The sequence below is a fragment of the Paramormyrops kingsleyae genome, chromosome 25 (assembly GCF_048594095.1).
Source record: "Paramormyrops kingsleyae isolate MSU_618 chromosome 25, PKINGS_0.4, whole genome shotgun sequence".
NCBI classification, from domain to species: Eukaryota; Metazoa; Chordata; class Actinopteri; order Osteoglossiformes; family Mormyridae; genus Paramormyrops; species Paramormyrops kingsleyae.
The window spans coordinates 2573481-2585187 of NC_132821.1; the positions used below are offsets into that span (position 1 = coordinate 2573481).

At 40.9% G+C, this 11707-nt stretch overlaps 1 long non-coding RNA gene across 1 annotated transcript; it reads left to right on the plus strand.

The window, feature by feature from the left end:
* Positions 1–10322: 10322 nt before the first annotated feature.
* On the plus strand, positions 10323–11249 carry LOC140583047 (uncharacterized). Its single transcript, XR_011985842.1, has 3 exons — positions 10323–10392; positions 10744–10852; positions 10959–11249. It is a non-coding gene; the product is annotated as an uncharacterized lncRNA (long non-coding RNA).
* Positions 11250–11707: the final 458 nt, after the last annotated feature.

The window sequence follows — 11707 nt, forward strand, 5'->3', positions numbered from 1 at the left end:
TTCTGATATCTGTTCCTTGGAAACAGTGACTGCAGCAGGACATCTACGTTCAATTAGAACAGCCTGTAGATGGTAACATTAAAATTAGTTGTGAATATGATGTTCACACCGCAGACAGGCATATGAAGCTATACTGCACATGGCGCTGCTTGCGTAATAATAAATTAGCAAATACCCACTGATTTCTTTTTTACAAGCCGGGTAGTCCCTGTTTTATTTTTGGTCTGTGGGCTCTGCTTGTTCTCTTTGCCAGAATTCTATTGAGACAATATGTATGACACATTTCAGATGATTGTATATTTCTGATCACTTGAATAAATAAGCTTTTTTGGCATTGTTGTTGTTGAGAATATGCTGTTATCAAAAATATATAATAATAACAAAAATAACGTGTCCCGTTGTAAAGTTGTTGCCGTATTGTGTACAAAGTTGTAGCAATATGAGATCCTAATAGTCTATTTTGAGAATAAAGGCATAGCATTATGTGCGTTTGAGTGGCATATTAAAACAAAAATCTAAGAAATAATTGAGAAAACGGTGGTCTATGCTGGTGTATGACGATTGAGATCGCAAAATGGCCTTCAGAAGTTAAATTAAAAACTGCAGAGCATTGTATTTTGTAATTGCATGTTGGCCTATTCTTGTGAATCATAAACTATTACTGCGCAACTAACTAGTAACACAGCGCAGATATTCATTGCTTCTTGGACTTTGCACCCTAGCAATACCTTATGGCTTGTACAACCCTTCAAATTACAAGATCTAACCTCACAAATGTTAATGAGAGGGGGTCGTTCGTGTCACTTTTAAACGTGCCAATTCACCTTCCCCCACCCTATGAATAAAGGTGAGAAGAGCAGGCTTGTGGTGTGTTCCATTTGCCCTGGGAACTCGGATTCCGAGTTTCGAAGCCGGAAGTGATGACATGCGCGCTCCCGTTTCTCGGAGATCCGAGAAATATCTCAGATAACGCAGAGGATCCCGAGTTCAGAATCGAAGATGGCTGCGCTCTTTCTCAACAGAAGGGAAAGTTGTAGCTTTATCCTGTTTAAGCACTACTTCTCATTTGTGGCTCATTAAATCGGTCGCACACACTATATCGTCCAATTTATCTGTGGACGTGTTGCTACGGAGTTTTATACGTGAAGCACCGCGCGTAATGTGTTATCAAGTGATATTGCTAACAATGGCTACCAATTAACCGTTCTAGAATTGGATTTCATGATTAGTCGGATTATTTGTCGGATTTAAGGTAGTTCGGGCTAATTGTAAGTGAACGAAGATAAAGGCCATTTAAACTGAGGTACCTTAAATCCGACAAGTTGTCTGGCTAAGCAAAAAATCTTGCTTTTTCCATATGGATCCATGGTATTGCTACTTCTGGGGCAAATGGAACGCATCCGACTCGGTTTCTCCGAGTTTTTATCGGATGTGACGTAATCTCGGATTCCGAAAATCGGATCCCGAGGCAAATGGAAATCGCCATTGGCTCTGGGGGGGTTAAAATGTAATTCAAGATATTTTAAATTACTGCTGGTTAAAAATACTACTTACAGGCCTAATCACAGTGAGGTGGTGCTCATGCTGAATGGCACAGACTGTATGGACTATTTAAATTGAGCAGTGTTCCTTTAACTATATTTGATTTTGATAATGAACAGGTTGTCAAGTTAGCAAAATATATTGCGTGTACCGGAGCCTGCGTGATCACTGCATTTTTTAGCCTTCTATGAGAAGAGACGGTTACTCTGTAATTTATGGTCATACAGACAGAAGCTAAACATAATTCAAAACTGTAAAATATTTCGCGAAATATATTTTTTTCTGTTTTATACCATTTCATTGATTGATTTGTTGTAAAATAATGCTTACATTGTCCTTGAAATAGGCTACAGGAATTAAAAGAATCCATAAAGGCTTGCTTTATGTTATGTTTGTTTATTAACCCGTGTTTTTTTTTCATCTACAGAAAAAAATAAACAATGTTTGATGGTTAAGCTCCAGCTTATAGCGAATGTTTTAACGGGTTTTCAGCTTTTAAAATGTATGTTTTCTAACAGGAAATAATACACCCCAACATACCCCTTATATTTAACGATCAAAAAGTGCTCCAAACGTTTTTCTAAATTAACTAAAAAAAACTAAACTAAATTAGACTAAATATAATCACTTTGCCAATACATACAAAATTGAACTAATGGGGAAAATATTTTTGTCCCGTCAATTGCTTCGATATCACTGTCAGTCACCGCTCTTTCGAGAATGAACCCAGCATAAATATGCAGATGTAAATATATATATTTAGCATAGCCAAATGTATTGTTTTAAATTACTGCTGGTTAAAAATACTACTTACAGGCCTAATCACAGCCTAATCACTTACAGGCCTAAAGCACAGACTGTATGGACTATTTAAATTGAGCAGTACAACGTTTTATATGTTCCTTTAACTATATTCGATTTTTGATAATGAACAGGTTGCTATGTCAAGTTAAAAAAGTGGAACAGAGCTCTGGAAGCGGAACAGATACCTACGAGATCAAATGCGGATATCGCGTTATTCACGCTCACGTGCTGTGTTGCTGATAAACAAGATATAGTTTCAGTTCTGTTGCTTTTATATGGAAATAAATACGATACACAAGACATGATATTAGATTAAAAAATAAAACATTTTAGAAGAGAATGCAACATCACAGTTGTTTGAACAACTGTGTCCTCAGCCAGTCGTTTCCCATCGATTCCGCGCAGATTTGGCTCATCTCAAACGAGCCTTTTACTGTACAGTAGCTCGCTGCCGCTTCAGTTCAGTGCGTTACATGACTGCCCCCTACTGATCATGTCTTTCCTGTGTCAATGCATTTTCTGTGTTCACGGGAAATACTGCGGTGTCACGCGAGATCACGTTCCTTCCCGCGCGCAATTTGAATGGCCAGATCTGTATGTCAATACTGATATTTGAATCATTTGCTGTCCTTTATTTTGTAATTCACTTCTAATGAACAGGTAAATTGTGTGACCTAATAAAATATGTATGCTGGTTTGGATAGCTATTAAAAATGATAAATGAACCTGAAATGGAAATGTTTTTATAGCTTAGCGCTGAGACGGGAGCGGTGGCAGGAAATTGTGATGGCAGAGGAGGTGATGCTGCCAGACTGAGGAGCAGACACCGGGAAATGAAATGCGAGCAGCCTTATTCTTCCATAAAATTTTTATGAAATCCAATTAAACCTTCAATGTCTGGAACGCGTCTGTTGCATATCATTCTTTTAAAATATGCATTCTGACATCTCTTTTCAGAAGACTATTGACTTAGAAAACCACTGACTCCCACAACCAGGAGCACAAAATATTGTAAGTTCTTTGTCTGTGAATCACTGGCAGGATGAAAGACATTGTCCAAATCATTATTATGACCACCCATGAATACATCATAAGAGATTAAAAGGCATTTGGAAATTTCAATGTCTTTTTTTGATACATTAGCAATACTGTGAAGTGAAGAAGGTAAAATTCAGCAAAAATACCTCAGAAATCCCCAGAGTTTAAGACTGAGGTAAATAACTACTTCACCAATGATAAAGACCATTTTATGACATTACATTCTTACCGTGCCATTAAATTTGATTATAGAAATGGCTCCCCCACTGAAAACTACAGCAGTTTCTGGTAGCATAAAACTAGTTGTAAAAACTGCTACCTAACTGAAAAATATAGGTTATCACTTTCTGGCAGGATAAACCTACATGATATAAACTGCCACCCCCATTAAAAGTATAGCATAGTTATTTTGACAGCATAAATCCGTATACAAATGTCCATTCAAAAGTATGGGTAGGATAATTTGGCAAAGTAGCAAAAACAGACATATAACTGGAAAATTCTAAAACGGTAGCAAATTCTGTCAAGGCAGCACAAAAAGGGGACAATGTCGGTCCACTTCAAGCACTGGGTGCGTTCAGCTTGGGCTGAGATCTGTCTGCAGCTGACGTGAGGTGGAGCGAGATCTGCCGGCGGCTGCACGGGTGGAGTATAAACTGACTGCAGCGAAGTCGGACAGCTACTGCTCGTAGTGTGTGAGACCTGTATCCATGAGGCTCGTAGTGTGTGGCTTGAATATCCAAATTATACCCAAAATAAAACCCATAATCAGTGAGGAGAACCAATTGTCCCAGCTGTACTCAAACAGACCATGCTCTTCATGTATCTCAGCTAATAGGAGATCCAATGCCATACAGTTTTGCAAAAGCTACCTGCTTAACTGTGGATAATTCACCTTTAACGGCCTTTACAGTGTCAAGTGTCTGATTGGCCACTTTTTCAATTGCAGTCTGCAGGGCAGCCACCTCTGTCTGAAGGTCTGCCACACCAAGAGATGGAATAAACCCCAAACCATTGCTCAGTTTGACTAAGAGACCGTCTGCTCCGTGAATAGGCACGCAGTCAGCAGCCCAGCCATAATGGACAAGGGGCTGGAGCATGTTTGATTTAGGACTGCTATATCATGATAGGTGTACAGAATCCAGTAGAAGGGCCATGCTGCAGAAGTGTGGGGCATATAATGACAAACCCAACAGTCTGACACATTCAGCTTGGCAGTCACCGCTCGGGTCAAAAGCTCGACAGCATTGGCATCCATCACCTCCCTTTTCCCTCGATCCAAAACCTGTCATGGCTTTGGCTCTGTTGGAGTCCAGTTGAAGTACAGTGGGTGACACAGCTGGAAAAAGCAGTTCGCCACAACAATATAGCATCGATCCCAAATATAACTGCCACAATAAAAATGGCTATCATGAAAAGGCAACACAGTTGTGACCCTCTCGGGGGCCAGTCTCGAAAGAGCCACCAGGGTCAGACACGCGTCTGCAGTGGACCCAATGGACCCAGGCATCGATTCCCTCCACTTTCACTGTGTGAGGGGTCACCATCAGCACCTGGTGTGGCCCCCACCATCTTGGCGTATTCCATCTTTTCCTCCTCAAGTCAAGAACTAACACCCAGCTCGCAGGTTCGAGCAGTGTCACAGCTTGTAGCGGCTCTCCCTCTGGATTCCCCCAATTGGCACAAACCTGGTCCCAGGCTGCAATTCAATCCTGGTCCCAGGGACAATTTAGCCAGGGTCTCTGCGACAAATGTAGAAGCATTGTCTGTGGTTATTTTAGTTGGAATGCCCCATCGAGGAATCACCTCCTTTAGCAGACATTTAGCCACACTCAGAGCATCAGGGCGACGGCAAGGGAATGCCTCCACCCATCTGGAAAACAGATCAACAATGATGAAACAGTATTTATATCCCTTGCACAGCATTAGCTCAATGAAATCCATCTGCAGGTGATCGAATGGGCTTTGGGGACTCGCGGTCACTGGCAGGTTGGTTGGAATGCCCTTTCCCACATTCAATTTCATGCACACCATACACTTCCCGCAGAATTGGGCAGCAGCTGCGGCTGCTGAGTCACAGCTGCCACCATCCCATCACGAGACACATGATCCTGGCCATGAATGGCTTCGGCCATCCCTGGATACGCGCATCTAGGGAGATAAGGTCAGTTATTGCCAGAATGCCGCCACACACCTCCCCTATCACACCGTGCTCTGTTCCTTTTCCATTTGCGGAGCTCACCCTCCGTTGCACCTGTTTGAATCAAAACAAGGTCATTTTCAGCGCATAGTTTATCAACATCTTTTGCCAGCAAAACCTTATTCCCAAACCCAGTGGAGTCTTTAGCTAAACTTTTATCCCACTGGTCTGCGAGATCATTCCCCTGTCTGATTTCATCAGTCCGCTTTGTGTGGGCCTGGCACTTCTCTATTGCCACCTGTTCGGGTAGCATGAGAGCGTCCAGCAATTGTTCCACTAACTGATGATTGTAGGAATTAGCTCAGGTAATTTTTAATATCTCCACCAATATGTTTGAAATGAATTAAAGTTTAATTAATTATTCTTTAATGCTGATTATTAACCAATCGTTTTGCCGAATGGTCAGCTCCTCCAAACTCAATTGCTGTATCCCTGTAAGTCTGTTAATGTGACACTTAAATGGGATTCACTAATTACCAGTATCGCTTAGTAACCTGGGTTAGAAGGCTCGTCCAGCGAGCTGCTTCACCAGGTAATGTAAACGATTGGTAGCGAAGCTCCCCTAACGGCCAATGAGAGAGAGTCTCGCGATGTTTCAAGCGAGTTTGAGGTTTCAGAGCAGGGACTATTGTGAGCACTCAATGGACGGAGGCTGAAGTTGTGTAAAAGACAATTATTTATTCCTAACTAACACTACAACTAACATAACACAGACATTACACTTAACACAAACAACAAACACGAAATAACGGAATGGTAACAAACAGTGTAATTATGGAAATGCAATGACCGGATTTAAATGAGTAACCTTAAATGGGAAATACTGTTCTGCAAAGCAAGCCCAGTTTGTGAAAACACGACCCTAAAGTCTTATAGCAGGTTAACAGAACAGCTTAAGTTGTTAGAATAAGAGGAAGTTGGTTTACTTGGTTGAAGAGTGGGGGGGAGGGGGGGGGGCGCGGTCTTGGCAGTTGATGGCAGAGCTGTTGAGCTGATGGCACTCAGGAAGGCGCGGCGTTTGGAGCAGTGGAGTGGAGCCCCTTTGGATTCTCTCTCCTGGTGAAGCTTTGTCTTGGGTGCTGTTCTCTGTTCAGCTGGGCCTTCACCGGAGGACTTCTTGTGGACTTCTCTTCTCCCGGGCTGATGGTTTTTTCTGCGCTGCTGATGGTCATTCTGCGCTTGATGATCTGTTTGCCCCGGCTGATGGTTGTTCTCTTCCTTTGTTCTGAGGTGCCAGGGTTTTATGCTCTAAAGTTCATGAATAGGGATGAACAGGAATTCCACTCCTGGCCCAATGGCTGGCCATCCATTTGGCGGGCTTTTGGAAGGGGGTCTGTATCAGTTCTTTTGGGATTTATGACTTGACTGATTCTCCCTTTACTGATGATTTTCATTAAGCTGTTATAACTTTTGATACATCCACTTTTATGGTAATCACTGACCAGATTTGGAATCAGGGGTGATTAACAATCAGTTTGACACCAAACATGCCATACCAGCTTCACAGGTACATACCTCATATCATCTGTATTAATTGATTAAACAATTAATTATTGTATCTATGTGACTGATTCACATCAGTATAGGATACAGGGGTTTTGGGTTGCACCTCAACAGATGTTACACTTTGTGCAGATATTACATAAAATATTCATATTACAAACAGCACATCTTATCCATAGATAGGCGTGGCCGTTAGTTTGTGGTAATATCAATATAAGTTGCACATCTGGAAACAACATATTTTGTTTGGTGTGGCTTATGCCAATTCATCTTCTCCAGAATGGATAAGATACACCTTAATTCAGTTCTTTTAACATAGCATGGTAGAAACAAAGAAACTTGGTAACGGTCCACTAAGATCAGATAAGGACCACAAAGGAATGTTGGAAGAGAAGGGGGGTTGTTAACAAAGAAGACTCTCTAAAAGTTAGGACACATTGGTTACATTCGCCTCAAGGTTGTGCGTGTTGTGGCTTCACAAATGCTTTGCTGCATACCTCGGTTGTAACGAGTGGTTATTTCAGTCAAAGTTGCTCTTCTATCGGCTTGAATCAGTTGGCCCATTCTCCTCTGACCTCTAGCATCAACAAGGCATTTTCGCCCACAGGACTGCCGCATACTGGATGTTTTTCCCTTTGCACACCATTCTTTGTAAACCCTAGAAATGGTTGTGCGTGAAAATCCCAGTAACTCAGCAGATTGTGAAATACTCAGACCGGCCCGTCTGGCACCAACAACCATGCCACGCTCAAAATTGCTTAAATCACCTTTCTTTCCCATTCTGACATTCAGTTTGGAGTTCAGGAGATTGTCTTGACCAGGACCACACCCCTAAATGCATTGAAGCAACTGCCATGTGATTGGTTGATTAGATAATTGCATTAATGAGAAATTGAACAGGTGTCCCTAATAATCCTTTAGGTGAGTGTACAATGGTAGCTATACCTATCTATTTATTTAAATTTATATGTGTTCAAGTGCAAAGGGGTAAAATAGGTGATACTCCGTGAACATGGTTATAAGGGTGGCACACAAAACACTCAGATTGTCTAAGGACACATACAAACATCTGTATATTGAGGCTAGTAGTCGTGAGTAAATCAATATACAGGGTATACAAAAGCCAAACTTAAATGAAACTTTCTTTAGGGTCTGTTCGGTGAGTGGTACAGTATGCAAGGCAGGATGTCTGGGGAGGGGGTTGTGTGCCAAGTCGAGGGACCCCTGTCCATTAGGTCCACTCTGCTGTCTGTAGGTCCCTAAATCTTTGGGCAATACAAGTTGGAGTGCTGGCCTCCATTGTTATCTGTGTGTGTTTATGTGTGTAACCCCCCTTTGGTGCCTCTCGTACCAGGCTCGGCCTTGTCTCAGGCCACCTGGAATTTAGGCCCTGTGATATGTGCATGTGTGATCCTACAGTGTCCTGTTTACAGGACTCACGAGTGTGAGAGCAAAGCAGCAAATCATCCACATACTATACCAGTGTGCTGCCTCCAGGCTCAGTAAACCCCTCCAAATTTTTTTTCCAGCTCCTGCCCATACATGCTAGGTGACTCTGTGTAGCCCTGGGGCATAACTGTCCAGGTCCACCTCTTCCCCTGAAAGGTGAAGGCAAACCAGTACTGGGAATCTGGATCTACCGGGATAGAAAAGAAAGCATTAGCCAAGTCAATGATAGAGACAAAATGAGCGCCAAACTGTGGTAGAAAAATTATAAATCAACCTCTCTGATAACACAGAGACTCACTTAGAATAAAAGTCTGGACCTCTCAGTTTGGTGAGTAAAGAAAATCTCTTTTATTCCAGCAATTCCAGCAAAGCGCTCCCATCACACTCTGGCACTCGGTACCAAGTCACCCCCAGCAGACAGAGCAACCAGTTGATAAACCATAACTCCTAATTCCCAATAAGGACTTCTAAGTCCTGATTGGTTACAAAACATCAACAAACTAAGCTGAAACGTATAACAAACACAATTCTCCTGCTCTATTGGCTCACCTTGGTAGCAAGGTAAAATTCATCCATTTTGCCCATTTTACCGGAATCTGTCTCAGCTTCTAGACTCTACTAGAGATATGTACAGTATATAGATATTGATTATATGACATTGAATCATTGTTAATGTTTGGGTGTTCCATTGATTAATGATTAATACATTGACATATTGTCATTGAATCACTGCAAATTCATGGTTAACATATGATTAGTATGATTAATGTAACAATTACTTATATATCCAATTTTACTTCCACACTTTAGATTATTTTACTTCTTTTAAGAAAATTCATTGCCCTACTTAAATCTGCTCAAAATTAGTTGTATTATCTTAAAATATCCTACATTGGTAAAAGGATTGTGTTAGTAGCTAGACCTTAAGAATATTTTTACTTGTTTCAAGTGGATTAGTCTATCCACAATAACCTGTTTTAAGAATCAAGCCAAATTCATTAAGATATTGAGGCTAATGCTGATGCATTCATTGTAATTACATTGATTACAACATAATTAAAAAGATCTTTCTGAGCCATGACACTTTTGGAAGACTGACAAGTATTAACTCTGAGTGGGGGTGTGTTTTTCCAGCATGAATAACCTATATGTTTCATCTTATGGTTGCTTAAGAATACATATTTGAGTTCTGCCATGAGACCTAAGGCTGCGTGTCTGAGTCATGGCCTATAAAGCATATGCACAGCAATAAACAGTTACAAATGGATTTGTTCGTTAAAGGTGCAATCAGGAAGTTTAATACATTTTATAATATTGAGGTAATAATTCCTCATTATCCACTAGCTCTTTAGCACACTGTAAAAAAACACTACAGTCTTCACATGCAGCCCAGGCTCTGTGAACAAAGTGGGAGAAGCCTGGACTGTGGACAACAAAACAGAGCACTGTTCAGCCCTTAGTCCAAACGTAAACATAACGCAAATATAAACACAAATTCTGCCGTCTGTGCTGATAGAACCTTTATACGTCTTTGAAGAACCTCATTGTGATATATTTACCATTTGAGTTTTGTTATTGGAACCATGGTCGTGCCGTAGTTGTTGGAGCTTGACTAGGGAATGCTGGGATATATGTTGGCTGCCTTGTTCAAGAGTGTCCAGCTGCAGACGCCTGTAGAGTGGAGCTCCACCGGAAATACGTCACCTCCACAGGAAATACGTGATTTTAAGGGGCGTAAAGTGGATCTCATCTTTACGGACGTAAAGTGGAGCTCTACAGGAAACACGTGACCTCTACCGGAAACTATCACTCTGTTAGCGAAAAGAGAGAGTCTGGAGCAAGTCTGCGAATCTGAAGTAAGTAAAGCGAAGCGACAAACATTAAAACAATCTCGTGTGCACACAATATTTGAGTCTAACGTTATGTTGCTTGACGAGCTGTTTTAGCATTTGTTGTCATATAGAACAGGCTTTCCATGAAAATATTTAAAGTTTACTTTAAAAACTTTTTTTTTTGTTCTCGGTTCTTCGGGCATGCTGCAAAGTCTTATTAACCATCTAACAGTTAAGTGTATTCAGTTGGAAGCCGTAGGTGCAGTAATCCTCACACTGTGTATTGTGTTTTACATTTGTCATTACATTAACAGGAACATTGATTTATGAACTTCTGATTGTAAATTAACAATATCAGTATTTCTCCATTATAAGTTATGGGAAGGTTTTTGCACACTGGACAAAGGAATCAGAGGCTGTGCTGAAAGGTGAACATGCACCTGTATTCAGACTAAGAAAGCGCAAGTCTGTGAAACTCAGTCTGGTCAGTGTACACATTAAACCTTACTTTTAACAGTAAATTGTTTTATTTCTGAAAAAGTGTTATAATAATATACATATAATAATGTTTCTTCCTATGCTTCTGACAGAAGCCAGCAATTATCTCTGATCTACACGTTGCTATGGAGTGGATTGAGGGGAATGAGGCTCTATTCAGTGGGCAAATAACCTTTCCCAAATATGTGACCATGACGGAAGAGCACCGCCAGGAGGCCCTAAGGGATGTGCTGGATGGAGACAAGATAGAATCCAAGGAGCCATTCCTCTTTGGTTTTCAGATCCAAGAGGACATGGAATTATTTTTACAGGCCTGTGTTGACCAGCGGGGCCTCCGGGTTAATGCTGTCTGTTATGAGAAAGATTAAATTACTGGCACATGAGTGTGTTGATTGATTTTGTTTTTATTTCATTCTGTTTGTTGTTGCTGTCTAACTAAATTTAGCAGTTGATTGAATATAATTGTTACATGTTGATCATCATTTATACAACACATACAGGGCTGCATATAACTGGTACGCAAGTACGCATTCACCTTTAAAAACGATACGTGCGGCAATCGATTGCTGTGACAGTGTAAATGCGTACGTATTTTATGTGCATTTGCGCTGATATGACAAGAAAATACCGTGCATTTCAACCTATATACCGCAAATGAAGTACGAATTAGCATATACGGGTTAAAATGCACAATAATTTCGTCATATCAGCGCAAATGCACATAAAATACGTACGCATTTGCGCTGTTCCAGCAATCGTATATAGTATATGTTTATAACAGTTATGGCAAGACCAATATATATATTAGTAATGTGTATGGAAAGTAACATAATAGCAATTG